Source organism: Erpetoichthys calabaricus, chromosome 7, assembly GCF_900747795.2.
Source record: "Erpetoichthys calabaricus chromosome 7, fErpCal1.3, whole genome shotgun sequence".
In the NCBI taxonomy this organism is placed as follows: Eukaryota; Metazoa; Chordata; class Cladistia; order Polypteriformes; family Polypteridae; genus Erpetoichthys; species Erpetoichthys calabaricus.
In genome coordinates this window covers 79894277-79921746 of record NC_041400.2, presented here as the reverse complement: position 1 = coordinate 79921746, position 27470 = coordinate 79894277, and the positions used below count along the sequence as shown (strand labels likewise).

The window sequence follows — 27470 nt, the reverse complement described above, 5'->3', positions numbered from 1 at the left end:
TAGATGGTCCACCCTTCATCTCACTTTAGCTGGAAGAATTAACATTGTCAAGATGAATATCCTTCCTAAGCTTCTATTTCAAAGCATTCCAATGTACATCAACAAATCATTTTTTAAGAAGTTAGATTCAATCATAACCTCATTTATTTGGAATTCAAAACATCCACGCATCCAAAGGGCAATCCTACAAAGACCAAAGGAAGAAGGTGTCATGGCTCTACCTAACTTTCAGTTTTATCACTGGGCGGCAAATTTACAAGCTATAAAAATCTGGACATTCACACACATGGATGAACATACACAGGCCTGGTCCACAATAGAAATAAAATCCTGCAGCACTTCTTTATGTTCCTTGCTTTGTACCCCAGTAAATAGAAGTTATCGCCAATATACTAATAACCCAATTGTGCTTCATTCACTCAGAATATAGAACCAATGTAGGAAGTACTTTAAGATAGAGAAGCTCTTTCCTCCCTCTTAAACATACGCAGCTTTGAATGTCTGGAAAACATTTGGGATTAAATCACTTAGAGATCTGTACATAGACAATGTCTTTGCATCCTATGAACAATTACTCCAAATTTAACCATCCAGCAACACATTTCTTTCACTACCTCCAAATTAGAAACTTCATTAAACAAAACCTACCCAACTTTCCTCATCTCCCACCACCACCTACTTCAGAAAAAACATCGTTCAGTCTTGAGGACTCAGACAGCATTTCTGTAACATATAAAAACAAGTCCCTCCCTTTCAAAGATCCCAGAGTACATTGAGAAAAGGATCTCTCACTCAACATTTCGGAAAAGGATTGGAAGGCAACAATGCACAGAATTCACTCTAACTCCATATGTGCAAAGCATACAATCATCCAACTTAAAATCATCTATCGGGCATATCTGTCTTGTTTAAAGTCGTCGAAAATATTTCCAGGGCAAGAGCCAACCTGCGAACGTTGCAATCAATTTCCAGTCTCATTGGGTTATATGTTTTGGGCGTGCACCAAATTAACATCATTTTGGACCAAAATCTTTAAATGCCTTTCAGACAGCCTGGGTGTCACAATCTCTCCTAATCCACTAACAGCTGTGTTTGGTATACCTCCAGATGAGCTTAAAGTGGAGAAGGACAAACAAACTGTAATTGCCTTTACTTCACTATTGGCACACAGACTTATTTTACTCAACTGGAAGAATCCTAACTCAACTCTTTTCAGTCAGTGGGTAACCGATGTTATATACTACTTGAAATTGAAAATAATTAAATACTCACTTAGAGGATCTGTGCAAAACTTTTTTGAAAACCTGGCAGGATCCAATTAATACCATTTTAGAATAAGCATTTAAATTGAGGAAGTGGATTCTCTTCCCCTTTTTATTCTATTTATTTACTTACTTGTCTTTTCTACTGTTAAAGTTTCACTATGTTGTCCCAGGTGGGGGTTGACTTGACTTGAACCTAGTTTTGTAAAATTTGACTTGCTTGTATGGAATGTTGTTTGATTTTAATAAATTCAATAAAATGTTTAAAGAAAAATAAGCAGCTCACTACTCAAAACAGTCATACTCGGAATCCGGTGACCTCTGGATTACGAGTCAGCAGATCTTACAGCTGTATCACCCAAGCTGTTGTATCAATGTTTTACCCTAACCCGATTTTCTTTTTCTATGGATATATTCTTGAATAAATGCACACTTGTTTTGTGATATTTGTACCTTTTGTGAAAGTGTTTATTTGATATTTGGACTTCAGTCTTCATTCATTTTACAAATGTCTACATTTTGTCAATTACACAGATCGTTGTAGACACGGAACACACATGAAATGTATATATTCCAAATGATGATATATTATTTACACTATAGAACACCAGGCACCTCACACGCAGATAAGAAGCCTTGGCTTGAGCTGGGAGAACTTTTTGCCTGAGTTGAGCTCCGTCGCGGGGGTGGGTGAGATAGCAGGCTGCTTGATGCTTGTGCTGATCGACACATTTATAAAACAAAAGACGCTAATGGAGAGGTGCAAAAGAATTTAAGGTGGGCTGGGATTATGAGTTTTTTCGTAGGCTTTAGGGGTTCTAGTGTTAATGAAAGCTTCTTGATCTGTGTCCCAGTCCCACTGCTACTTCTCTGCAAAGTTCAGCATTAATAAGAAAACTATTATAATCTGGTGTAGCAGAATTATAACCGTTTGTTAGTAACTAGCAAGAACATGAGAAATTAAACTAATAACATTATTGTGTACTTGAGACAGTGTATTTAGGAAGTGTAGCCACCATCTGTAAGTTAGTCATCTCGTTCCATGTACTAAGTGGCTACACGTATGTGTCAATAAATGTATTCTCATCCTGGACTGGCTCAGTGATTTTAGTTTGACACATGAAGGAAGTAAAAATATAAGGTTTAAATTGAAAGTACATCTTATGAGAAGGATTTTAAGAGGCATAGTAAACTTGTCACTATCAACTTCCAGACAGCGACCAGAAGCCGTAGAGAAGATCAGCAGAATGTTTGTTATATATTACAATGTTTAATGTACAGGGTAAAGAAGGTTATGTTCAAGCTTTATAACGCACTGGTTAAACCTCATCTGGAGTACTGTGTACAGTGTTTGTCTCCTGGCTACAAACAAAATCATTTCAGGGCTACAGTAGATGAGAGAAAGAGCTGAGCCTTTTTAGTTTAAGTATAAGCAAATTAAGAGAAGTCATGATTGAAGTGTTTAAAATTATGAGGGGAATTTGTACAATGAATCAAGAATGTTACTTTAAAATGAATTGAGCAAAAACAATGGTAAATATTTGGAAACTTTTTAAGGGTCAATTTTGCACAAATATTAGGAAGTTTTTCTTCACACAGATTCTCATAGACATGTGGAATAAGTTACTAAGTAGCGTGGTAGACAATGGAACTTTAGGGACCTTCAAAACTAGACCTGATGTTACGTTGGAAGAATTATGTGGATTGGACTGGTGAGCTTTGAAGGAAAGAAAAGCCTGTTATTGTCTAGGTTGTTCTAGTGTTCTAAAGAGAGAAGTTATGATAGTGGGAAACTCTATCAGGAGCTTTGAAACCCAGGTTACTCCAGGGAAAGAGAGTCTCGTGTAGTATTTTGCATTTCTGGTGCATAGATAGGAATGGTGAATCCAGTTGTTATTGACTCTTTTGGAACGAATGATATAGGTAAGGGGCAGGCTGACAAAGCTGACATGGTGGTCTTCTCAGATGTTTTGCCTTTACTACAAACCAGTCCAGGTTTGACTGGTTAAATTTATAATGTTTAGCACATGGGTCAAATCTTGGTGTAAGATTGAAGGGCAAAGTAATCCAATTACACAAGGTGACACTGAAGTAATTAACGCACACTTAATAAACAAAGAATAAAATTAGTAATACAGGGAAAAAGTAGTTTACCTTAATGCTAGTCGTTACTAGCTACGACTTCTGGCTGCGCCGTAAGATGGCTGCACCGACGAGAGCTCCGAGTCATCTCAGCAAAAAGTTATTATTTATTTTCTTACTACTCACTCTTTTTGTGCGTACTACTTTATCACACTTTCAGTATGACTGGCAAACACTATTGGAATTACGTTCATCAGCCAGTCCGGATTTTACAACAGTTTTTGATATCGCGGACACTGTACTGCCTGGAGTCTTTTGCTTACTCGCGTGACGCCGAAGGAAAACAAAGAGGGGGAAACGCGGCGGAGTTCTGTGCCGAACCCGACAGAGAAACAACAAGCCTCCTCTGCCCAGCATCCTGCTCGCTAACGTTCAGTCTCTGGACAACAAATTAGATGAGCTGCGTGCACGGATAAAGCACCAAAAAGACATCACGAGACGTGGTTGGAGCCCAGCGTACCTGACTGCGCAGTCACACCAGATGGGTTCACAGTTTATCAGGGAGACAGAACGAAGGACTCAGGCAAGTCAAGGGGAGGGGGTGTGTGCTTTATGGTTAACTCTTCGTGGGCTACGGATGTGTGTGTCTTAAAAACACACTGCTCACCGGTTCTCGAGCTGCTGACCATTAAAGTCAGACTCCTTTTACCTCCCGAGGGAGTTCATTTCAGTATTCCTTTCAGTTGTTTACATCCCCCCACAAGCTGATAAAGCTTCGGCTATGGATGATCTGTATGATGTTATCAGTGGACTAGAGAACGCTAACTCAGAAGCAGCATTTATTGTGTTGGGAGACTTTAACAGAGCAAACATGAAGAAAGTTCTCCCTAAATACTATCAGCACATCTCTCCCCCCACAAGAGGTGATCAAACACTGGATCATTGTTACACCTTATTCAAGAACTCCTACAAATCTCTCCCTCGACCAGCTTTTGGAAAAGCAGACCATTGCTCTATATTGCTGCTGCCTGCATATAAACAAAGACTTAAACAGGAAAAACCCGTTTACAGGAACATCTACAAATGGGACAGTGAAGCTGAGGGGGTCTTACAGGACTGCTTTGAAACAACTGATTGGCAGATGTTTGAGGATGCAGCTGATAGATAGATAGATAGATAGATAGATAGATACTTTATTAATCCCAATGGGAAATTCACATTCTTCAGCAGCAGCATACTGATACAATAAATAATATTAAATTAAAGAATGATAATAATACAGGTGAAAAAAAACAGACCATAACTATGTATAATGTTAAATATTAACGTTTACCCCCCCTGGTGGAATTAAAGAGTCGCATAGTTTGGGGGAGGAACGATCTCCTCAATCTGTCTGTGGAGCAGGACAGTGACAGCAGTCTGTCGCTGAAGCTGCTCTTCTGTCTGGAGATGACATTATTTAGTGGATGCAGTGGATTCTCCATAATTGATAGGAGCCTGCTGAGCGCCCTTCGCTCTGCCACAGATGTTAAACTGTCCAGCTCCATGCCAACAATAGAGCCTGCCTTCCTCGCCAGTTTGTCCAGGCGTGAGGCGTCTTTCCTCTTAATGCTGCCTCCCCAGCACACCACTGCGTAGAAGAGGGCGCTCGCCACAACTGTTTGATAGAACATCTGCAGCATCTTATTGCAGATGTTGAAGGAAGCCAGCCTTCTAAGGAAGTATAACCGGCTTTGTCCTTTCTTGCACAGCGCATCAGTATTGGCAGTCCAGTCTAATTTATCATCCAGCTGCACTCCCAGATATTTATAGGTCTGCACCATCTGCACACAATCACCTTTGATGATCACTGGGTCTATGAGGGGTCTGGGCCTCCTAAAATCCACCACGAGCTCCTTGGTTTTGCTGGTGTTCAGGTGTAGGTGGTTTGAGTCGGACCATTTAACAAAGTCATTGATTAGGTCCCTATACTCCTCCTCCAGCCCATTCCTGATACAGCCCACGATAGCAGTGTCATCTGCGAACTTTTGCACATGGCAGGACTCCGAGTTGTATTGGAAGTCCGATGTATATAGGCTGAACAGGACCGGAGAAAGTACAGTCCCTTGTGGCGCTCCTGTGTTGCTGACCACAATGTCAGACGTGCAGTTCCCAAGACGCACATACTGAGGTCTGTCTTTAAGATAGTCCACGATCCATGCCACTAGGTATGAATCTAATCCCATCTCTGTCAGCTTGTCCCTAAGGAGCAGAGGTTGGATTGTGTTGAAGGCGCTAGAGAAGTCTAGAAACATAATTCTTACAGCACCACTGCCTCTGTCCAAGTGAGAGAGGGATCGGTGTAGCATATAGATGATGGCATCTTCCGCTCCCACCTTCTCCTGATATGCAAACTGCAGAGGGTCAAGGGCGTGTTGAACCTGTGGCCTAAGGTGGTGAAGCAGCAGCCTCTCCATGGTCTTCATCACATGTGATGTCAGAGCAACAGGCCGAAAGTCATTCAGCTCACTAGGACGTGATACCTTTGGGACTGGGGTGATACAAGATGTTTTCCAAAGCCTCGGGACTCTCCCCTGTTCCAGGCTCAGGTTGAAGATGCGCTGTAGAGGACCCCCCAGCTCCGATGCACAGACCTTCAGCAGTCGTGGCGATACTCCATCTGGACCCGCTGCTTTGCTGGCACGAAGTCTCCTCAGCTCTCTGCTCACTTGCGCTGTTGTTATTATGGGTGGAGATGTTTTTCCTATGCTGGTATCAGCAGAAGGATGTGTGGAGGGTGCAGTACTCCGAGGTGAGAGTGAGAGTGGGTTAGGGTGGTCAAACCTGTTAAAAAAGTTATTCATTTGGTTTGCTCTCTTCACGTCTCTCTCAATGGTGGTACCCCGCTTCGAGTGAGGCTGAAGCTGAACCAGGTTATGATCTCCTTTCCCAAGCGCAGGCAGCGGGGTGGCGCTGTATGCGTCTTTAACGTTTGCATACAGTAAATCAATAGTCTTATTTCCCCGGGTGTTACAGTCCACATACTGGGAGAATGCAGGCAATGTTTTGTCCAGCGTCACATGGTTAAAGTCTCCAGCGATTAGCACAAGCGCCTCAGGGTGCTGCGTTTGTAACTTAGCAACAGCGGAATGGATGATGTCACTCGCTGTCTCCACGTCTGCCCAATGAAATCAACATCAATGAATTCACAGACTCTGTCACAGGATATATCAGCAAGTGCATTGACGATGTTGTCACTAAAACCACCGTTTGCATATATCCTAACCAGAAACCCTGGGTAAATAGGGAGATCCGGGCTAAGCTCAAGGCACGGACCTTTGCCTTTGGCTCAGGGGATTCTGATGCATACAAAGCAGCCAGATACGACCTCCGGAGGTCCATCAAGAAGGCCAAACGGGACTACAGGGACAAAGTGGAGTCAAACTACCACAGCTCTGACACCAAGCGCCTGTGGAATGGACTGTGCTGCATCACTGACTATAAAAAGAAAAACACAGTCAGTGTTCAGCCCACTGCATGTCTTGCAGACGAGCTCAACACTTTCTATGCTTGTTCTGATGCAGCCAACAAAGAACAGGTGCTATATCCTCAAGGGGGCAGTGAGTCTGTCACTCTGATCCTTGAAACGTCTGATGTGAGAAGGTCTTTCAAAAAGGTCAATCCTCGCAAAGCTCCGGGACCAGATGGCATCCCAGGCCGTGCCCTCAGGGCGTGTGCTGACCAGCTAGCAGGTGAGTTCACCAACATTTTCAATCTCTCCCTGAGGCAGTCAGTGGTCCCCACTTCCTTCAAGGCATCCACCATCATTCCTGTCCCAAAGAAACCGGTGGTCTCCTGTCTGAATGACTATCGCCCGGTTGCACTGACATCGGTCATTATGAAGTGCTTCAAGCAACTGGTCAAAGGTTACATCTGCTCCTCCCTCCCCGACATGCTGGATCCTCTCCAATTTGCTTACAGAGCAAACAGATCGACAGAGGATGCCATTGCGCTAACAATAAACACTGCCCTCACCCACCTGGAAAGAGGAAATACATATGTAAGAATGCTGTTTATAGATTACAGCTCGGCATTCAACACCATCATCCCCTCAAAACTCGTCTTGAAGCTTGATGACCTTGGGTTGGGGATGACCATCTGCAGATGGATTTTCTCTTTCCTCACAAACAGGCCCCAGGTGGTGAGAGTCGACAAAAATACGTCCTCATCACTCATTTTAAACACAGGAGCGCCGCAGGGCCCCCTGTTGTATTCCTTGTTCACCCACGACTGTGTTGCAAAACACAGCACAAACACCATCATCAAGTTTGCAGACGACACAATCATCATAGGCCTTATCACTGACAACGATGAGACGGCCTACAGAGAGGAGGTGCTGGCATTGAGTAATTGGTGCCTAGATAACAACTTGTCTCTTAACGTCAGCAAAACCAAGGAGATGATCGTGGACTATCGAAAACAACAAGGCAGAGAACACCAGGCCATCTACATCAGCGGCATAGAAGTTGAAAGGGTTAACAGCTTCAAGTTCCTCAGAGTAAACATCACCGAGGATCTCTCGTGGACCCTTCACATAGACACTGTGGTCAAGAAAGCTCACCAGCAGCTCAACTTCCTGAGGAGGCTGAGGAAGTTTGGCATGAATGCCAACATCACCTCAAACTTTTACAGGAGTGTGGTCGAGAGTCTGCTGACGAGCTGCATTACCGTCTGGTATGGGAGCTGCTCTGCCAGCAGCCGGAAATCACTACAGAGAGTGGTGAAGGCAGCAGAGCACATCACGGGCAAGAGTCTTCCTGCCATTGAAGACATTTACCTCCATTGGTGCTTGTGTAAGACAAGCAGCATCATAAAGGACCACAGCCATCCAGCACGCCAGCTGTTCTCCTTGTTACCGTCTGGAAGACGATACAGGAGTCTGGCTGCTCGGACTACAAGACTTAAGAACAGCTTTTACCACCAGGCCATTCGACTCCTCAACAGCAACACCTGAACACTTACATTCACTTACATTACATCTACATTGCACTACATCTACATTGCACTACTCACACACAAACTGTACCTGCACACACTCAGAATACTGACTGGAACATGCATCTGCACTTTATGGAATATGCATCTGTACTTATAAAACATTATCTGTGCAATAACTGTCATTTGTACTTGCTGCTCATTCAACTCATATTGCTCTATAACTTCTTTTAAAACATACACATTTTATTTTATATGGCTTGTCTATTTTTAACTTGTAATCTTTTTTCAGCTTTATTGGATCTAGGCTGAGTGACTTGTTTTTCTTGTCATACACATTTCATTGTATGTTGACCCTGTGTTAACCTATATATGACAAATAAACCTAAACCTAAACCTAATAAAACAACTGAATTATAGTTATATCTCAGATTTGGATTGATTGGCTTTGCTGGGCTGAATGGCCTGTTTGTGTCAAAATTGTTTTACTGTTGTAATGTTCTAAATTCAATCTGGAAAATGCTAATGTTGTAACATAAATGGAGAAAGCATAATGCTAAATAAATATATATTTGCAGTGTAGAGGGGCCCATAGGAGTGTAAGGCAAATCCAGGACAAGCAGAGTTCACCCTGCTGTGTAAGTTAAAATTCATGCAGAAGATTCAAAGTATTCTCCATAGCAGCAAGGCAGAAATTTAACAATGTATTATAGAGTGGACCAGTAAGAAAGACACACATAAACATAGAGGTATACTTGGGTAACTGGGAATATGTTTCTGTGGATTTGGGAATCAAAAAAAGGAAAGGGTGAAGATTTACCAGAAGTCCGCTAGATGTCAGTATGGTAATATAAACAAATCAAATTGACAGTTTTTGCTGGCTGCATGGTTAAAAATTAAAGGAACAAAGGTTAAATAATGATCACTTAAATAACTTAATACTAACAAAAGTTAAATTATGTTAATATTACTGATTATGTGTACCTACTACTGAAACACTAAACCATTACATGTCAAGTCAAATAATGATTTAAATGAAGGCCAGTACCGTAATTTAATACCCCTGCCTTGGACCATACTTGAATGTACGTCCTAATGTACTTTGTCTTTCTAACAGTGTGGATATATAGTTTATTAGTCTTCAGCTGGATAAGAGGCTGTAATGAATAAAGAAGAAAATAAAGATTAGAATTCACTGAATTTTTCACTTTAGTCTGCTGTTCCTAACAGTGAGGACTAGGGATGGGCAGTTCGATACCAAAGTAGTCAATACTTGAATGCTCAGGCTGTACTCATTTGGTGTCCAGTACCATTACAAAATATCATCTACAACTTTGTTCTCTATGATACAGTGGTTAGGTTCTTGCAAAGGCACAATGTACTACCACACTTTCCACTCACATGTACTGGAATGAACATGTGCACTGTAACATAAGGAATCTCAGAAAAAACCAAACCCTTGCGCAAATGAAAACTTTATTTGACAATAGCTGATTAAAAGAGCTGCGGTGGGTTGGCACCCTGCCCGGGATTGGTTCCTGCCTTGTGCCCTGTGTTGGCTGGGATTGGCTCCAGCAGACCCCCATGACCCTGTGTTCGGATTCAGCGGGTTGGAAAATGGATGGATGGATGGATGATTAAAAGAGCAATATTATACCATATGTTGCTACATTTAATAGATGAAAAATAATAAAGCACAATGCAATATTTGTGAAAAGAAACCAGCACAGTTGCAAAAGACAAATCTATTTAAATATTACATTCTGACCAACAAAAGGAAGAGATGTAGCTGCACGCAGTGCCAGATGATGGACATTACAGGAGAATTTTCCAAGAGAAACGACATTTTCCAAGTATCTATGCACCAGTATGTTTATTTATACTGGAGACCTTTTAGTTAAGTTTAACATATGCCAGTTACCAATGACTGAAACATAAAGCCAATTGTTTAGCACAATTTGAGGAGGAAGAGTGCGAAACATCCACTAGTCTTTTGTTGTAGGCACTGAGCATGGGGTTAGTTTGGAGAAAAAAAATTTCTTTTTTTTCTTAATTAAAATGCAGTGAACGTTATAACCAATATGCGTAAATAAACATTTTAAATAGGTTACCACTATTCAAACTACTTGTTAACTTTGACTAGTTTGAAAGTAATTTCTCTGAAACTATTTTTATTCTGAAAAGTAAATGTAGTTTAACTTTTATTTCAGAACTTTTGTAAAAACAATATTTGTAATCTTGTGAGTCCCAATATGCTGAATCTTTTTAATGAGGTCAGGACAGGTTTCTCAGTTTGGAATTTCAGCACAGACAAAACGATCTACATCATCAGCAGTTAATCATTTTTTTTTACAAAGTAAAAAAGTAAGTAGAGTTCTGCTTTGGACTCCTGTCTGTAAAGTCGTGCTATTTTCCTCTCAGTTCCAAAAGTACATGGGGTTACCAAGGTGATACCCCAGCTTTTGTCTAGGTTTTTGTACAAGGGCTAGACAGAACGTTTTTGACTCCTGGGGTAAATTTAGCTTTTTAAATAAGCAGACAGATAAATATATATACACCAACAAAATAACCAATAAATGCATGTGCGGTAAACTCCGTTTTTGAAATTCTCAAGATTCTTTATTTGTCACATGCGTAGTTATACAGGACAACATGCAGTGAAATGCATCCTGATCCGCTTATCAAAAACTGTGCAAAGTTAAAAGAATATCAGTTAGATTAACAAAAAGTCATAGATTGAAAGATAACAGTATAGTTGAACATAATAAATAAGTAGAATTAAGTGTTAAGGTGCAATAGTGTAGTAATTATTGTGCAAAACCAAAGTTAGACTAGTGCATAGTTAAATGAGGCAGTTTGTTTGTTTGCGCTACTGCGATCTTTACTTTTTTTTATATTTTCTAATTTTCCTACTTTCAAATCCTTTAACTTTCTCCACATGTGTATAGCGCTGTGTTTTTTTTGTTTTTTTTTTGAGCCTTTCTAATTTCACTGGTTTCATAATCTCTAACCTGCTCTGCATGTGTTTAGTGCCAATGTTTGTAAGCATCATTATGAAGTTCTACTTTGTCCTTTTATTCATTGTCTTTTAATTCTGAGCCGTACAGTACAATACATAGAACAGAATAAATCCTCAAAACAGTATAAAAATAAAAATTCTAGAAGTACGGAGTAGAATTTCACATTACATGATATCACATAATATGATTTGGATTTGTTTTAAGTCCTGGAGACCTCATTCATCAAGCTGCCTCCCCCATTTTCCCATTCCACATCTGAAATAGCGCTAATCCGATGAAAGGACCCCTCATTCCCACGTCCCCATTCATCAGGGATGACTTTACCTTAGGTAGGCAACCTACAATTTAAAGAGATTGTTATTTTCTTGTGAATTGTTACATATGCATTATTTTCACTTTTACTTTAAAAACTTTTGTAAAAACGATACTTGTTTCTTTATTTCCTGCCCCGCGTGAGGATACATCTCTTTCTTCCCGGACGTACAATACTGCTTGTGTTGTGAAGGGTGTTGCAGCTGAACGTACGCTAAGGATATGCCTTTGAATCATTTGCTGTCTTTTTGCTGCTTGCTAGCTGCCTCTTCTGCCTGTCGCATGTCGTTGTTTTAAGAGATCTGAGCACACAATGCTTGTCTGCCAAAAGCAATCCAACAACTGCTAGCTTAGAAGTCTGTTGACTTATTTTAAATGGTGGCTCACTGCCAGGTCTCGCATGACCTTGTAAAAGCAATACCTGTCTTTTATTTCTGGCCATGGGCGTGGTTGAATTCTTACTTGCAGGATGTATAACGCTGCTCACGTTCGGTTGGGGTAGCATTTGAGTCTCTTTTCTCCTCGCCCGATTGGACGTGCTTTTTTTTCCATTTCACTTGTTCCGGGCTGATCATCACGTTCCTTATTTTCTAAATTTGCAACTAGATTATTGTTTTTCTTTTTAGCATTTTTTTCTCTCCATCGCTTTTGAGTCTCTGTTCTCCGCGCTTTTCTTTCTTCTTTGTTTAATCATCGACGTTTTATTTCTACCCTATTCATTTCACTTCTACCATACTGACCTTATACACTTTATATGCACTGAGAGCCCTGGAGCTGTGTGTGCTGCGTGACTGCCTTTACACTACTGATTTGTTTTTTTTGATATTGCTTGTAAGTAGGGTGTGTCTTGCAAGACTCTCGTTCTATGTTCCCGTGAGATGCACTGTGGCAGGTCTCTTTCGTCTAGCGGGGCTTTAAATTATCTTTCGAGAAAGATCACGTATCGTAGACTATCAGGACAGGGGACAGGATTTCTTTTTATAATAGAGAGAAATGTGTTATGGTGATCTTGATCTTGTGCTGTCATCTCTCTATTATAATAAAAAAATCCTGGGACAAGACAAGACTTTTTAGCCTGGGACGAGACGTGACTTTTACAGAGATATACTTTCATGTCCCGCGAGACGAGACTTTGTGCCAAGAGATTTAACCACACCTGGGGCCGGGAATAAAAGACAAAGAGTGGATGACAAACTAGAATATCGTAAATAATTAAAAAATGTTAGTGCAATACACATGCAGAGCAGGTTAGAGATAATGAAAGTACTAAAATTCGAATGTCTCAAGAAAGTGATCCATATTACTAACCGAGAATGCTAAACCAGATGATGGACGCAGGCACATCCGCCATGGGCCGTAGCTGCAAAAAGACGTACTGCGCCGGCGCAACAAACAGTCCGCGAGAGTCGGCTGAGGACCCGAGAAAGGCGGACAAAAGAGGGCGAGAGAGGCGGATGAGGGTCCGCGAGAGACGCAGGCGCAAAAAGAGTCCGACAAGAGCACAGAAAACAGGAGTGAGCACATACAGAAAGGAGTCACAAAAATGAGGCTCAACAAGCACCAAAATAAGGAAAAAAACATTACAGAGTACTCAAACGAGGGGAAAGCACGAAACACATTGCACACGAAACTAAACACAACAAAAAAAAAAGAACAGACGAGCGCACAATAGCAAGGCACGACCATACCCCCGCCACCCTACAGGCACGGGACGGGACACACACCAAGAGGGGGATTCAACAAGCCCATGGAAGACCAAAAAAAAGAACACAAAACCACCCTACAGACCCTACAAGCAAGGGACGGGACACACAAAGAGGGGGAGAGAGGCGGATGAGGGGCCGCGAGAGACGCAGGCGCAAAAAGAGTCCGACAAGAGCACAGAAAACAGGAGTGAGCACATACAGAAAGGAGTCACAAAAATGAGGCTCAACAAGCACCAAAATAAGGAAAAGGCACATAAAAGAGTACTCAAACGAGGGGAAAGAGTACTCAAACGAGGGGAAAGCACGAAACACATTGCACACGAAACTAAACACACCAAAAAAAAAAGAACAGACGAGCGCACAATAGCAAGGCACGACCATACCCACCCCCCCACCCTACAGGCACGGGACGGGACGGGACACACACCAAGAGGGGGATTCAACAAGCCCATGGAAGACCAAAAAAAAGAACACAAAACCACCCCACAGACCCAACAAGCAAGGGACGGGACACACACAAAGAGGGGGATTCAAACAAGACACAGGAACACAAAAAGAAACAAAACGCTCGCGCAACAACGATCCCCCCCACACATCCATAAGAAAAAATGTCTCGACTCCAAAAACGCAAAGCTCAACTAAAGCTTCTAACTAACGATGTACCTAAAAGTAAAAACTTTATGAACTGCATTAGATCCTACAATAGTTCATTTGCTTTTGCATATACCGGAGTAAATATCAGGCCACCAAAAGGCAATGGCCCATACTGCTTTCGCATATGTGCACAAATACTGCATCGCATTGGAACAGTGCACCCTGAAACAAATCAACAACGCAAGTATGCACAAATCTACATCCTAGATCCACATTACGCAATCTATCAATCAAAGTGCTGCATCACAACAGTCACGGATTCAAAACGAAACACCTCCCGTCTCAGACATACGTTAATGGCAGCGAAGGCTACAACGGGCTTCTCACACAGCACAGGCAAATCGATTACAGCTCCAAAACAACACGTCCCAAATACTACACATGCAACAACGCGCCTCTCAAACGGCACAAGGAAAACATACACCAGGAAAATTCATTCGGATTAATGAATGTCATTTGCAATCATTGTCATTCAGTTCACTTCCCTGAAGAAACAACTGGCAATACAAGTTATACATTTACACGTTGTTGTCAAAAGGGTCAAATTAGACTGCCTTCTTTACATTCATATACTGAATATCTACAGAAGCTTATAACTGACGATGTACCTGAAAGTTAAATCTTTATCAACTGCATTAGATCCTACAAATCGGTATCCACTATGAACATTAACGGTGGCACTGCACGTGACATCCGTCTTGAAAAAATGTTGTTTATTGATGAATGTTCAATGACATGAAGTCACTTACTCAACACCATTCATAAACTTCTACAAACGTTTATGAATAATAATATTCGATTTGGAGGAAAGGTACTTTTATGAGGAGGAGATTTTAGACAGTGATTAGCTATTCTTCCAGATGCCATGCACTCAGCTATTGTTCAGTGCACCTTAAAATACGCAGACAATTGGCATTACTTTCAAAAGATACAGTTAGTAAAAAAGATACGATGTCCAGAACCAGATCATAACAATTGCTTATTACAACTGAGAGATGGTACACTCACCAATACAGATGGACTTCAGCCACATATTATTACAATTCCTCAAGCCTTTATCTGCGACGACTTAGTTACAGAGACATTTGGAACAGCAATCTCATTAGACCAAATGCCCCTTTTAACACAACACACTATATTATGTCCAAAAAATATTAATGTGGAAAACATAAATACCCAAGTCATTCCATTACTTCCTGGAGAGACACAACTCTTTCTAAGCTCTGACAAACTTGACTCTGATCACAACAATAACCATCTTAAATGACCTTACAAGTTCTGAGCTGGAATTACCTTTTACACTTAAACGGCGTGTACAAAGAAATTTTCAAATAAACCTTTACACTGTGCCACACACTTTATTGTTTGATTTCTATTTGCATCATCTACACCGTCACACTATTCTATATCTCATTCATACATCACGCTCTTTGTCATTCCCAACACCAGGGGTTGGCGAGCGAAGCCCACCCCACAGACCCTACAAGCAACGGACGGGACACACACAAAGAGGGGGATTCAAACAAGACACAGGAACACAAAAAGAAAGAAGACGCTCGCGCAACAACAATCCTCAACACCCCCCACCCCCCCCCCCACACACACACACACATCCATAAGAAGTGACACCCAAAGCCACATATTCTAAAGTGAACGTCAACACCTTCACACTAGACAGCATAGGTGTCAGCATAGGTGGATCTCCTTACAATAAAGCACTATTAACCGTTCAACTGCAGAAAAGGAAACATATTAACAGTGACTGCGATCCTCCGGAGTGGCAGCAAATCTGTTAATAAATGGTCGTACATGTCACTCAATATTCAAAATACCGGTCCCAATCACAGAGACATCAGTATCCACTATGAACATTCACAGTAGCAATGCCCGAGACATCCGTCTTGCAAAACTGATAATTATTGATGAATGTTAGAATTGACCTTACAAGTTCTGAGCTAGAATTACCTTTTACATTGAAACGCCGACAGTTCCCCATTAAACCTACATTTGCCATGACCATTAACAAATCACAAGGAAAAACCATGGACAAGGTTGGCATCTACCTCTCTGAACCCGTTTTTGGACATGGACAACTTTATGTTGCCTTCTCACGTGTTCGCCGTTCATCTGACGTTAAAGTTAAAATTATAAATAATCCATGCCAAGGAAGACTCATTCAAGGACAAGACACCATCTTTACTGCTAATGTTGTATACAAAGAAATATTCCAATAAAACATTAATATATGACAAACACTCTATTTGTTATTTCTATGGGCATCATCCAAAGCTGCACACTATTCTAGATCTAATTCATACATCTGACTCTTTCTCATGTCCCAACGCCAGGGGTTGGCGAGCGAAGCGAGCAGGGGGCGGAGCCCCCTAGTAGTAAAGATCACATTAGCGCAAACAAACGGAAATTATTACTCAGTGAAATAACGGAGCAGCGAAAAGAGATTGAATATATTGTTCAGATTTAAACTTTAAGTCGGAGACTTGTAGATTGTCTAATTCGTGCTGCCATCAGGGAAAAGTAGTGTTTCTTCCCAGTGAAGCGGCGTATCCGTGAGAATGAAAAGATTTGTTATTTGGTGAAAGTGAAATCCACATACGCAAGCAGCAGAGTCACAAAGTGGCTGGAGCGTAGAGCAGGCTGGGTTGGCGATCAAAGCCCCCTAGTATTAGTTAATTTTAATATAGAGTGACCTGTGCCAATTAATAGTAGCCATTCTAAAAGACCTAAAGAGGTTGGGCTAATTGGAGGGAGGGAGTGGTATAAGTCGTAGTCTTTCGGTGCATCATCTTGTGTGTGAGTGAAAAGAAAGACTGATAAGCCTATGTGTTACCTCTAAACCCTTCTGCCACTTTACCCTTGAAATTCTTCCCCATCATGGGCATGGAGCAGTGAAATGAAATGGAAAATACTTACTAATGGTAAAACAAAAAAAATAGTAGAGTTATTAAAAAAAAAACAATAAATGAATTGTGAAACAACCTCCACAGCATCTCTAACATGAATGTATTATGTTAAATTAAAACTGTAAAGACTGATGTAGATAGCTAAAGGCTGTGCCTCTCAAACTAGTTGTATTTGTCTTCTGAATATTAAAGAGGTTTGCATCTTGAGATAGAAGTACATGCACTTAGGTAAACGGAGGTAAATGAACAGCTTGACCATAAAGCATTGTAGTAGCAAATTTTCGTTTGAGAGTGATTGAACTAGTGTTTCACGATCCTACAGCATAATAAACCATGTAAAATTTGCAGTATTTTTAAAGATGGAGAAAGCAGGTTTAGAAAAGTGCAGAAATGTGAAGATTAGAGGTTAAATCTGTATGAAAGATAACACCCACATTTCAGTTGGATTTTAATTTTTTTCAGTGTTTCATGTCAGTAATAGTTAATTACAGATGTAATTGTAGAATAATATTTTCTTTAAATTGTAAACATAACTGAATATCATCAGCACACATTTGAAAACTTATGTTTTTATGAGTTGGATCTACTAATTGCAACAAATGCATGCAGACTTCTGCAGAAAATTTTGGTATAGGTCAAATATAAGTTCTGTCATTGGAAGTTTTAAGGTCTGCTGCTCCAACTTCAGGTGCAATGACTAGGTCATTAGAAGTGCTACCACTAATACAAAATAGGAACAGAAGGACAATGGTTGAACAGAAATATAAACATTTTTGGCATTTGTTGTTAAAGGCAATGTTATGCTAGAAGAGCCTTCACACATAATTTCAATGCTGAGACCACTGTGGCCTGTCTAATATAGGCAGATTGTTCCAGAATCTGGGAGACCTTCAGCAAAAGGTGTTAACTTTTTGTAATACTGTCTTTGTCCTTCAGATTTTAAGGAAGCCTGTATCTTATCACTGCATTGTTTGCTATGAATTATAGGTATCAATACTTTCTGTAAGCTCAAACTGGCTAACCAAGTCACATATTTTATGTGAAAAGTAGGAATTTAAATTTAAATGGAAATATAACTGAAAGCCAATGTAATAATTTATTGTAAAAGCTGCACTTCTGTATTGTATTGCTTCTTAGTTCTAGTTATGATAGTTGTGATGCTTACTGCAGATTTTAAATTAGCTGCAGAGTGGTAGTTGAACAATTAGTTGAGCAATGGTCAATTTTGTTTAATTTTGTGATATTTTTAAACTGAAAAAAGCAAACAGAGAATGGGGAAATGGGATAGCTAAGGGTAATTCAGTCTTCGTGTGAAATTTAGACTCTGTCACACTACATGACTTTTCCATCAGTTTTAAATCTTTTATTTTATTTACACACTATAAAAAAAGCTGGGGGCAGTTGCAGTATGCTCCCATGACCTCAATTTGTGTACTATAACTTTCCTAGCAACCTGATAGTTGGTATGGGCTGTACTGAAAGCATAATGTGACAGCAGTAAAAATGTATCAATTAGTTGGGGGATTGGATCAATGTCAGAAACAAGCCAGGGTTGACACTAGGAAGACAAACATATTTTTTAGTCCAGCTAAAAACACTATAATCAAAGTAAATGAAGAGAGAAAGGTCAGCAGCCACAGTTGAAATGGAAGAAAATAGCCAGAAAGTCAGGAAAGGCAAATCAATGAAAACTTAAGCTTTTTTTTGAATGCTTATAAACATGGAGAAATGAGCTTGGTAATCATGCAAAACAATAAGCACAAAATGGTGGTGCTCACAATCCAAACAAAATGGTATCATGGAGGAATATATTTCATTTTTAACATTGTTAAAAATGTCACTAAATAAAAAATAATATTTTCACTACTGAATTATTTGGCTTCCCAAAAACTTGGAACAATATCTTCTTTTTTATTTTTGGGGCAAGAAAATTTTAAAATAAGTATCAAATCATGACAAATATTGGTGTGTGTGTGTGAGAGAGAACTGCAAGGCAGGAACAAAATACAATGTCTTGGACTGTGCAAACAGAAGAGAGGCTTATCTATGTGATTTCTTATGTTTGTCATATAACAATAGAATGGGGGCTTCAGGCTGTTCAGCATGGTTATATTAAAAATAACACTATTAATTTATTTCTCTCCCTGTCTTAAAGAGTTGATGGAGACACGTATTATTGCCTGTTATACAGAAATTGTGCAAAGGTGTGCAAATAATATTGAACACAATCCTAAACACAATTTAGGGTCCACTTTTATTTCTGTGTTTTAAATTTCTGAGGACTTTTGGATTTAACTTCAGGGGAATTGTCCTTCTTCTTGTTCTTCTTCTACACAAGCACCATAGTCCACAGGGACTCCTGCCTAATCTCAACTGTCAACCAGTCCATCACCACTGCAAATAAGAAAGGGCTCAGAGCTGATTCATGATTTAATCCCACCTCTACATTAAATGTATCTGTCTCTCCTGCAGCAGACCTCACCAATGTCACACTTCCCTCATACATATCCTGTACCACTCTTACATACTTCTGTGCCACTCCCAACTTCCTCATACAATAGCACAACTCCTCTCTAGGTATCCTGTCATATGCTTTTTCTAAGTTCACTGTGGAAAGCATACCCCTGGACACAGACAGACAGACACCAGAATGTCCAAAAGCATAATCCTTTATTTTTTTTTAGCACCACAATGCCTTATCCCAACAACTCTCTTCCTTTCGTTTTCTCTCTCTCTCGCTTTTTCTCCTCTTATTCCTCTGACCTCCATTCCCCTCCTCACAAGCTCCGTCTCCTTCCTCCCAACTCCGGCTCGTCTACTGGAGGGAGGCGGCCCCTTTTATACTGACTCGGATGGGCTCCAGGTGCTCCCCCTGATTACACTTCCTGGTGTGGTGGAAGTGTCAAGAGAGTACCTGGAAATAGCTCCGGGTACCCCTGGGATTTCTTCCGGCAGCACTTCCTGGTGTGGCGGAAGTGCTTCCATCCAAGATTTCATAACCGTCTGGGTGCCCCCTGGCGGTGGCCACGTACTCCGATAGGGATGAGCGTCCAAGCTCCGTACAAGTGGCCCACAAGCAGACCCGGGCGGCTGCCTTCTCGTGGCCCAGGGGAAGTATCGTCCCTCTCGGGGAACGTCCAGGCATCCCGGCTGGGTCTGGGACATCACAAAGACACAATGCAACTCATTCTGGCCTTCTCTATACTTCTCCATCAACACCCTCAGGGCAATGGGGTGCTCTTTCCTGGCATGAAACCATACTGCTGCTCATTAATTATCACCTTCCTTCTTAACCTAGCTTCCAGTACTCTTTCCCATAACATCATGCTGTGGGCTCATCAGTTTTATCCATCTGTAGTTATTACAGCTTTGCACATCCCCCTTATTCTTAAAAATTAGTACCAGTTGTCAAGCATGCGTGCATGGGGAGCCGCGAAAAGACCCAGTGAGCAGCGTACCATATCGTGCCAGGGGATCAAGGCGGGGTACTAACCTTTCTTTCTTTTGTTCCCGCAGAAACACAGAAATAACACCGCCATAAACGTCCCCGGACTCACTAAACTACGTGCTGCCACTTTCGCATTCCATCCCATCTTGATGACGTCACAACTCCCATACAACACCTCGGTTTCCTCCCAGCATTCCAGTCATCAGTTTCCGGTCCCTCCTGATATAAGTATACGTTCCCTCCATCTCATGCAATGTGGTTCTTGTAATGACCTCAAGTCATAGCACTGACCGTGTTTATTGTTTTGTTTTTGAAAATCTGTGCAGTATACGGGGCCGGAAACTCCAAACCTTTATGCGTTTCTGTGTCCTTTATTACACAGTTCACATCTTTTCCACTCATCAGGCATTCTCTTACTTTCCATGATTGCATTAAACAATCTGGTTAAAAACTACACTGTTATCTCTCCTAGACACCTCCATACTTCCACGGGTATGTCATCTGGTCCAGCAGCCTTCTTATTCTTCATCCTCTTCATACCCCTTTCTTCCTCCTTACTAATCCATTGCACTTCCTGATTCACTATCTCCACATCATCCATCCTTGTCTCTCTCTCATTTTCTTCATTCATCAGCCTTTCAAAGTACTCTGCTCAACACACTCTCCTCGCTTGTGAGTACATTACCATTTTATCCTTTTTAACCTTAACCTGCTGCACATCTTTCCCAGCTCGCCTCCTATGTTTAGCCAGTCAGTACAGGTCTTTTTCTCCCTACTTAGTGTCCAACCTCTCATTCAACTCATCATTTGCCTTATCTTCAGACTTTGCCTCCTCTCTCTTCACTTTACGCATTTTCTCCTTGTACTCCTTTCTACTTTGTGCAGCTCTCTGAGTATCCCACTTTTTCATTGTCAACCTCTCTACACTCTACTGTATTCCCCCATTCCATCACCAGGTTTTCTTATCCTCCTCCTTCTGTCCAGATGTCACACCAAGCACTCTTCTTACTGTGTCTCCCTTTCCACTTCTGCTATAGTTGCTCAGCTATCTGACAACTCTTCACTGCCACCCATTGCGTGTCTTACCTCCTCCCTGAACTCCACCTTACAGTTAACAATTTCAACTTCTAACCTTTGATCCTTGTTCACTATCCTCCTCTTCTTGATATTCAATATAATTTTACAGACTGCCATCCTCCTATGCTGCCTAACTACACATTCCCCTGCCACCACTTTTGTCATCTTCAGTCTCCTTCAGACTGACCCTCCTGCATAAGATATAATCTTCCTGTGTTCATCTTCTTCCACTCTTGTACATCACCCTATGTTCCTCCCTCTTCTTAAAATACGTATTCACCACAGCCATGTCCATTATTTTTCAAAATCTATTACCATCTAACTTTGCACATTCCTCTCCTTGACACCATACCTACCCATCACCTCCTCGTCTCCTCTGTTCCCTTCCCCAACATGTCATTTGAAATCTGCTCCAATCACTACTTTCTCTCCATTGGTAATTCAGGGGCATTCTAATACTCATAAAATATCATGGCATATTTGCCCAGATTATTGATTATGTTAGATAATCAGGAGGATTCTACACTTCTTCTACTGTGCATAAACTTAATTTTCCTAATGAAACACATCTTAAGACAAAAGAGCAAATAACAATTCTCATCCAGTTGCATAAAATACTGAATGGACCTTAACAGCAAGAATTCATATCATCTCACATCAAATCAAATAGTTTTTTTCCTCAATGAAGTGCCAATTGTGAATCAATAACTGCTAGAACTGATCACCCAGTACCATTAATCACAATTCTTTTTTTGTGCATTAGACTTTAAACAAGGAAAAGTAAAATTATTATGATCCAGAACCATGAAGCACAATGTAAAATTATATATAGTATATATTGATATCTCAGTAACAAGGACAAAAGAAAAATAATACCCTTTTATGGTCTAGGAGTTATCAGTTTTTGGCATTTATAGCAAAACCTTCCTTTCAGGTCCCATGTTTTAATAAATTAAAATGAGTTAATTTTAGTTACTATTGATGTTTGTATCAGCAGAATCAGAAGATCAGAGAGATGTTCTTGTTCATGTAGATTTGGATTTAACCAAATTGAACTTGGAAAAACTTTGTTCGTCAGTTGCTGTTGATACAGACAATGTGGCATTGGCTTTCGGTAATTGAAACAGTGCTTGTAAGAGCCATTTCCTAGTTACATAAATATTGTACTAGATGACAATGCATAATTTAAGGGAGGTTCATATAACCCCCATAAGTAGAATTGAATTGGTATATTCTTAGCCATTTCTAACAGACTAAACATTGTCCTCAGACTAAACATTATCCTCAGTTAGTGACCAGCCTTGCCATGTGTAAGGTGTAGAGGGCACATGGTTTTAAACCGTGACTACTTGCCCACGGGCCTTTTGAGTGTGTGAAGTAACTTGTAAGAAAACAGCACTTATTTAAGCGCTTCACATTTAAAGCATACAGAAGAAGAAGCTAAGAATCTTTAAGTATAGAAGAAAAAGTAAAGAACTTTTAAGTACAGAAAAAACTAAAGTTTCTCAAGAAAAGCTAAGTTTAGAGAAAATGTTTTTTTATTTTGCCTTTTATTCTACGTGTGTAACTATTTTTTTTTCTTTATTCTTGTGTGGATTATTTGCTTTTAATTTTCACTAAATATTTTTAAAACAAACTTTTGGACTCAGAGATTTTTTTATGCATGCGTTTCTCCCGTGCTTGAACTTGCCTTATACTTCGGCAGCTACAGTGCTGGAAACACTAAATTAGCATGACACTCTATGAACATACCAAGCATTGTTTCGGCACTGTTCTTTTAAGCAGAAGTATGAAGAATGAAATTCTCTCAGCTATTACAGTAGACCAGACCTGATTGAGCTTGAATGGTACTGCTAAAATCATTAGGTCTCTTTTTCTCTTGGAGACACATTTTCATCAATATCCTTAGTTTTGCAGTTCTTCACTTGGTTGCAGTGGTCTTGTAAATGCTTGATTTGTCTTCAGTTCTTTTTTGTATAAATTGATCTATTTGTATTGAATGATTACAATAAAATTAATAAATAAAATAAAAAAAAATATATAAATGCTTTTCATCTGGTAGAAGTTTTTTTCTTTACTATTATTAAAATGCATTAAGCTGCAAATGTAATGTAAGTAAGGTTTCGTTTGCAACGATAACTGAGACTTGATACCTTTTACTGTATCTAAGACTACTGACTAGGGCTGAGCTGATTGCCTGGGCACATTTGCAGAAATTTCCTCAAAGTGCCAGACTGCAGCCATGTTTTTTTTTTTTTTTTTTTTTTAAATCAGGCACGTGAGATTCCTGAGTTTAGCTATAGTTTAGCACCAGTATGCTGTAGATGAGGGAAGGCAGCTTGAACACTGCGTCACACACAAAATTTGAGATGGCATGTGCCGCTGCAATGCTCACAGACTCCTGAGTGCCAATGGCTTCTTGCTTTTTACATCACTTTTTTTGGTTAGCTCACTATTCTTTAAATGATCGCTCATCATGGCCGCACAAGTTGGAATTCTTTTGAGACTTTGTCTGGTTTGCCTGTTTTAAAGGGTTCCTTGAAGTCGTTCTTTTGTGATGTAACCAGCTGCTAGCAGGACAGTTTTTATTTTCGAACAGCAGATCGGTGCACCTCATACACTTTGAAGCCCATATGTTGCCAATGCCTTCTGGAGACGTGCCCCTTGTGCACCGGTACCTTGACTTCCATATTACATGCCCTTCTTGTCAATTTCAGGCCCGTTTAGCTACATTTTAAGATGGACTTGGCAGCTTTGAACCCCTGTACTGGTCCCAAAACAAATCACTACTGCAGAATGAGTGTGTCTTTCTTATATGAAGTATGAAAAAAAAATAATGTATAATAAGAAAATAACAATGTCACCCCATTTTAATTTAATGAAACACAAGAACTATTTACCAAACATTAGTTTTATTTAAGGCAGCATAGTATAAAACACTATAGGAACATTTTGCCCACTCTCTCTGTTGCTACAAGTACAAGACCATTATTAATTTTATTAACAACTAGGGGGCTGTTTCCTTAAGAGGGATTGGCTCTCTGGAAATGTGTTCTTTTGAATTGCAGCGTTTTAATTAACCTGAATTTAAATAATTATAAATAAAAGAGGTATTATCCCCACCCATCATGCAATATGACAGTTACAAGATTACACGAGAAGTACAAAGGATAATCTAGCTCTTTACTGACAGGTTCATGTGGTATTACAGATGCTGAAGCTTATGACAGACTCTATCAAGCAATGTGGGGGTCTTGACCAACACAGTCTGCCATCTTTCGTCACCACGCTGAAAGGATTTTCACCGGACGGAAGACATCATCTTCCGCCCGGCAGCTTCAAAGTGTTGGCCGTAGGTCCATCCTTATATTCGGGTTGCTCCATGTGCAGGCTCTTTCCCTGGATCCAAACAAGGACAGGAAAGGACTCAAACCCCACCTTTAAAAATACAGGAATAGCACAATGCCTACATACAGTTCTCATTCTCCCAACAAGGAAAGAGAATAGTGTGCTAACAGAAGACAGAAATATACTAGTCTGTCTTTAGGCTGACTATTCAAGTCTCCAGTTGTCTTTGGCTCTCTAGTCCTGTGCTTGGCTCGGCAATTCTAAATGCTGATGCTGAGCCCCAGGGTACCATACTTGGTCTGCCTGTATGAATGAGTCCATAACAGTGGGCACAGAGAACAGTGACATTAAACTTAATAACAAAACATATTATAACAAGCCACCCTTTGTCACTGGATCTGTGACAAAATTAAAAAACAATACTTGAAAGTCATATCCACAAATCAAAAGGTACTAGATCCCTCTTTACATTGTAGACATTTCAAAATCATTTGTGGAAATGTGAAGTATAATACCACTATAGCTTCTGTACCGTTCATCTAATACCAGCGTAAATATTAACAATGACAAGTTACAGTACATTTGGACAAACAGTTACATTTAACATGGTGTTACTACATAGTGATCATTATATCTCATCAGTTGTATCATAGCATCAGGCATTGTAATTCTATATAGCATCTTAATGTATTTCACTATTCTTTGGTACTCATAACATTTCTAAATTCAGTATGTTGTTATATGTACCCCACCCTTTGGTGTCTGATCTCTTGTTATAAGTTATAGTAGTTGTAACATAACTCAGATGCTATTCTAGATCTATTCCTATTCAATTTACAATTTAAACATTATTGGTGGTTAATTATGCATATCCTCGTACCTTTGAGCCCCTCTTATAACATTTTCAAGTCTATTCCTAGCTTTCTATATTCATGCCTTGTCCAACCCAGTGGTTTGTAGATAAAGTCTTTTGCTTGGTGGCTTTGCAGATTCTTCTGTACAAACGTATGACTGTTTCAGGAAACAGAAATAAAAAATTTAAACAGTCCTGTTGCCATTAGAGCTCATGAGATGCACACATGGTGACTGTCCATTTTTAGCAGAGGAACACTTCCCTCCTTGGCTTGCCCTGCATTCAGTAGTCATTCATGGGAGCCTTCAACAGCTGTCATCTCACTTCAGTGGCATTTACAGCCTATTTCTGTTAGGAATCCATAAAACTCTGTTTTGCAGCAAAAAATGTCTGCACATAGCATGGCTTCAGATTTACTTAGCTGGACTTAGTCTTTCTTTGATTCTGCACTTCTTCCACTCTGGAAAAGCAAGTCATTTCTTCACCAGCTATTATCCGGTATGTGCATCATATCCAAAGTTATTAGTAAAAGTTCAGTCTTTTTTTTTTTTTTAAATTCGTAATAAACCACCTTCTCATCATTGATATAACTTTTACCACTGGCTTGGAGAGACTTTTGGCACCATTAAATTGAGTGGCCAAAACTAAAATACTTGCTAGGCTAAACTAAAAGAAGGGTGAAAAGGTAGAGCAAATACATAACATAAAACAATTCTTTATCAATCATATGTATAATACAATGCAGCACTATTAATGACAATTCTAGACCCGCAGTTCTCAGTCTCATATTATAAATAACAGTTAGAGATAAATTAAATATGGCAAATTATTACATTTAAACTAGGCTAATGAAAAGGTTTCTTCAGTAGAATAATACACTAATTAAAATTAAAACATTACATCAGTTATACATTACAGATGTCTTGAATTATAACAAGACTAGCCATGTGCGCCCAACTACGTTGCGCGTGTTAAAGTTATCTGTGAAGGGCTCCCTGTTTAAACGCGGCTGCCAGTCGTGAACTGGGCCCTTCGTTGCACAGCATTATGATTTTTTATAAGGGAAACAAAATTACAAAACAAAACCCTTGGACATTGATTCGATAGGAACGGCCTACTCAGAATCACTGTCCGAATTGTAATTATGTGGTGGTGGAGGAGCATTTCTGCTTCTCTCCGTTCATAGTCCATCTCGTTTTCATGACGCTGTCGTTTCCTCTCACAATCTCTTCTCAACCTTTCTCCAATCTCGCAGGTTGCTTTGTGGCAATCCAAAGAGTAAGGAAGAACCAATGCTTCTTTCTTGAACTCCAAACGCCGACTGATGGAAAATCACAGAAGTGTGTCCAACTTATATACTCTGACTACCGACTCCAAAAAGTGGGTGAACATTCGATTTGGACGAAGTGCTGCCAACGACGGTCGATAGAAACACAAAAAACCACAGTCTCGACAACGAAGCAGGTGTCGACGCCAGATCTAAACACAAAGCACGGTGTCGACGCCAGATCTAAACACAAAGAGTGGTGTCGACGCCAGATCTAAACACAAAGTGTGGTATTGACAGTGTTTGCAAACAAAAGTAACAACCAAGGTGTTGTGTATTCAGCCAGTACAAACAGCACGTAGTCTCCTTTAGTTCAATCCTCTTTAATCACCACACTCTAACCTCATCCAACGATCCTCCCCCTCACTTCCTCTCCTCCTCCATCACTACTGCCCTCTACTGAACACAGCTGGAACACCACACAAGGCAGTGAATTTGTGGACAAACAAAGATCAAGATCCAAATGAAGATTATATGTAAAGATAT

General features: G+C 40.2%; 2 protein-coding genes across 3 annotated transcripts in view; both read left to right on the top strand.

Annotated features, from left to right (window-relative positions):
• Positions 1-16631, top strand: part of LOC127528850 (uncharacterized) — a 257989-nt gene extending 241358 nt beyond the window's left edge. For both annotated transcript variants that reach the window (XM_051930148.1, XM_051930147.1), the window contains one exon: positions 16507-16631. The gene's annotated coding sequence lies outside the window, so the exon portion shown is untranslated. The remainder of the gene's footprint in view (positions 1-16506) is intronic.
• The window catches only part of dnai1.2 (dynein, axonemal, intermediate chain 1, paralog 2), a 365397-nt gene that overhangs the window by 85065 nt on the left and 252862 nt on the right, over positions 1-27470 (top strand).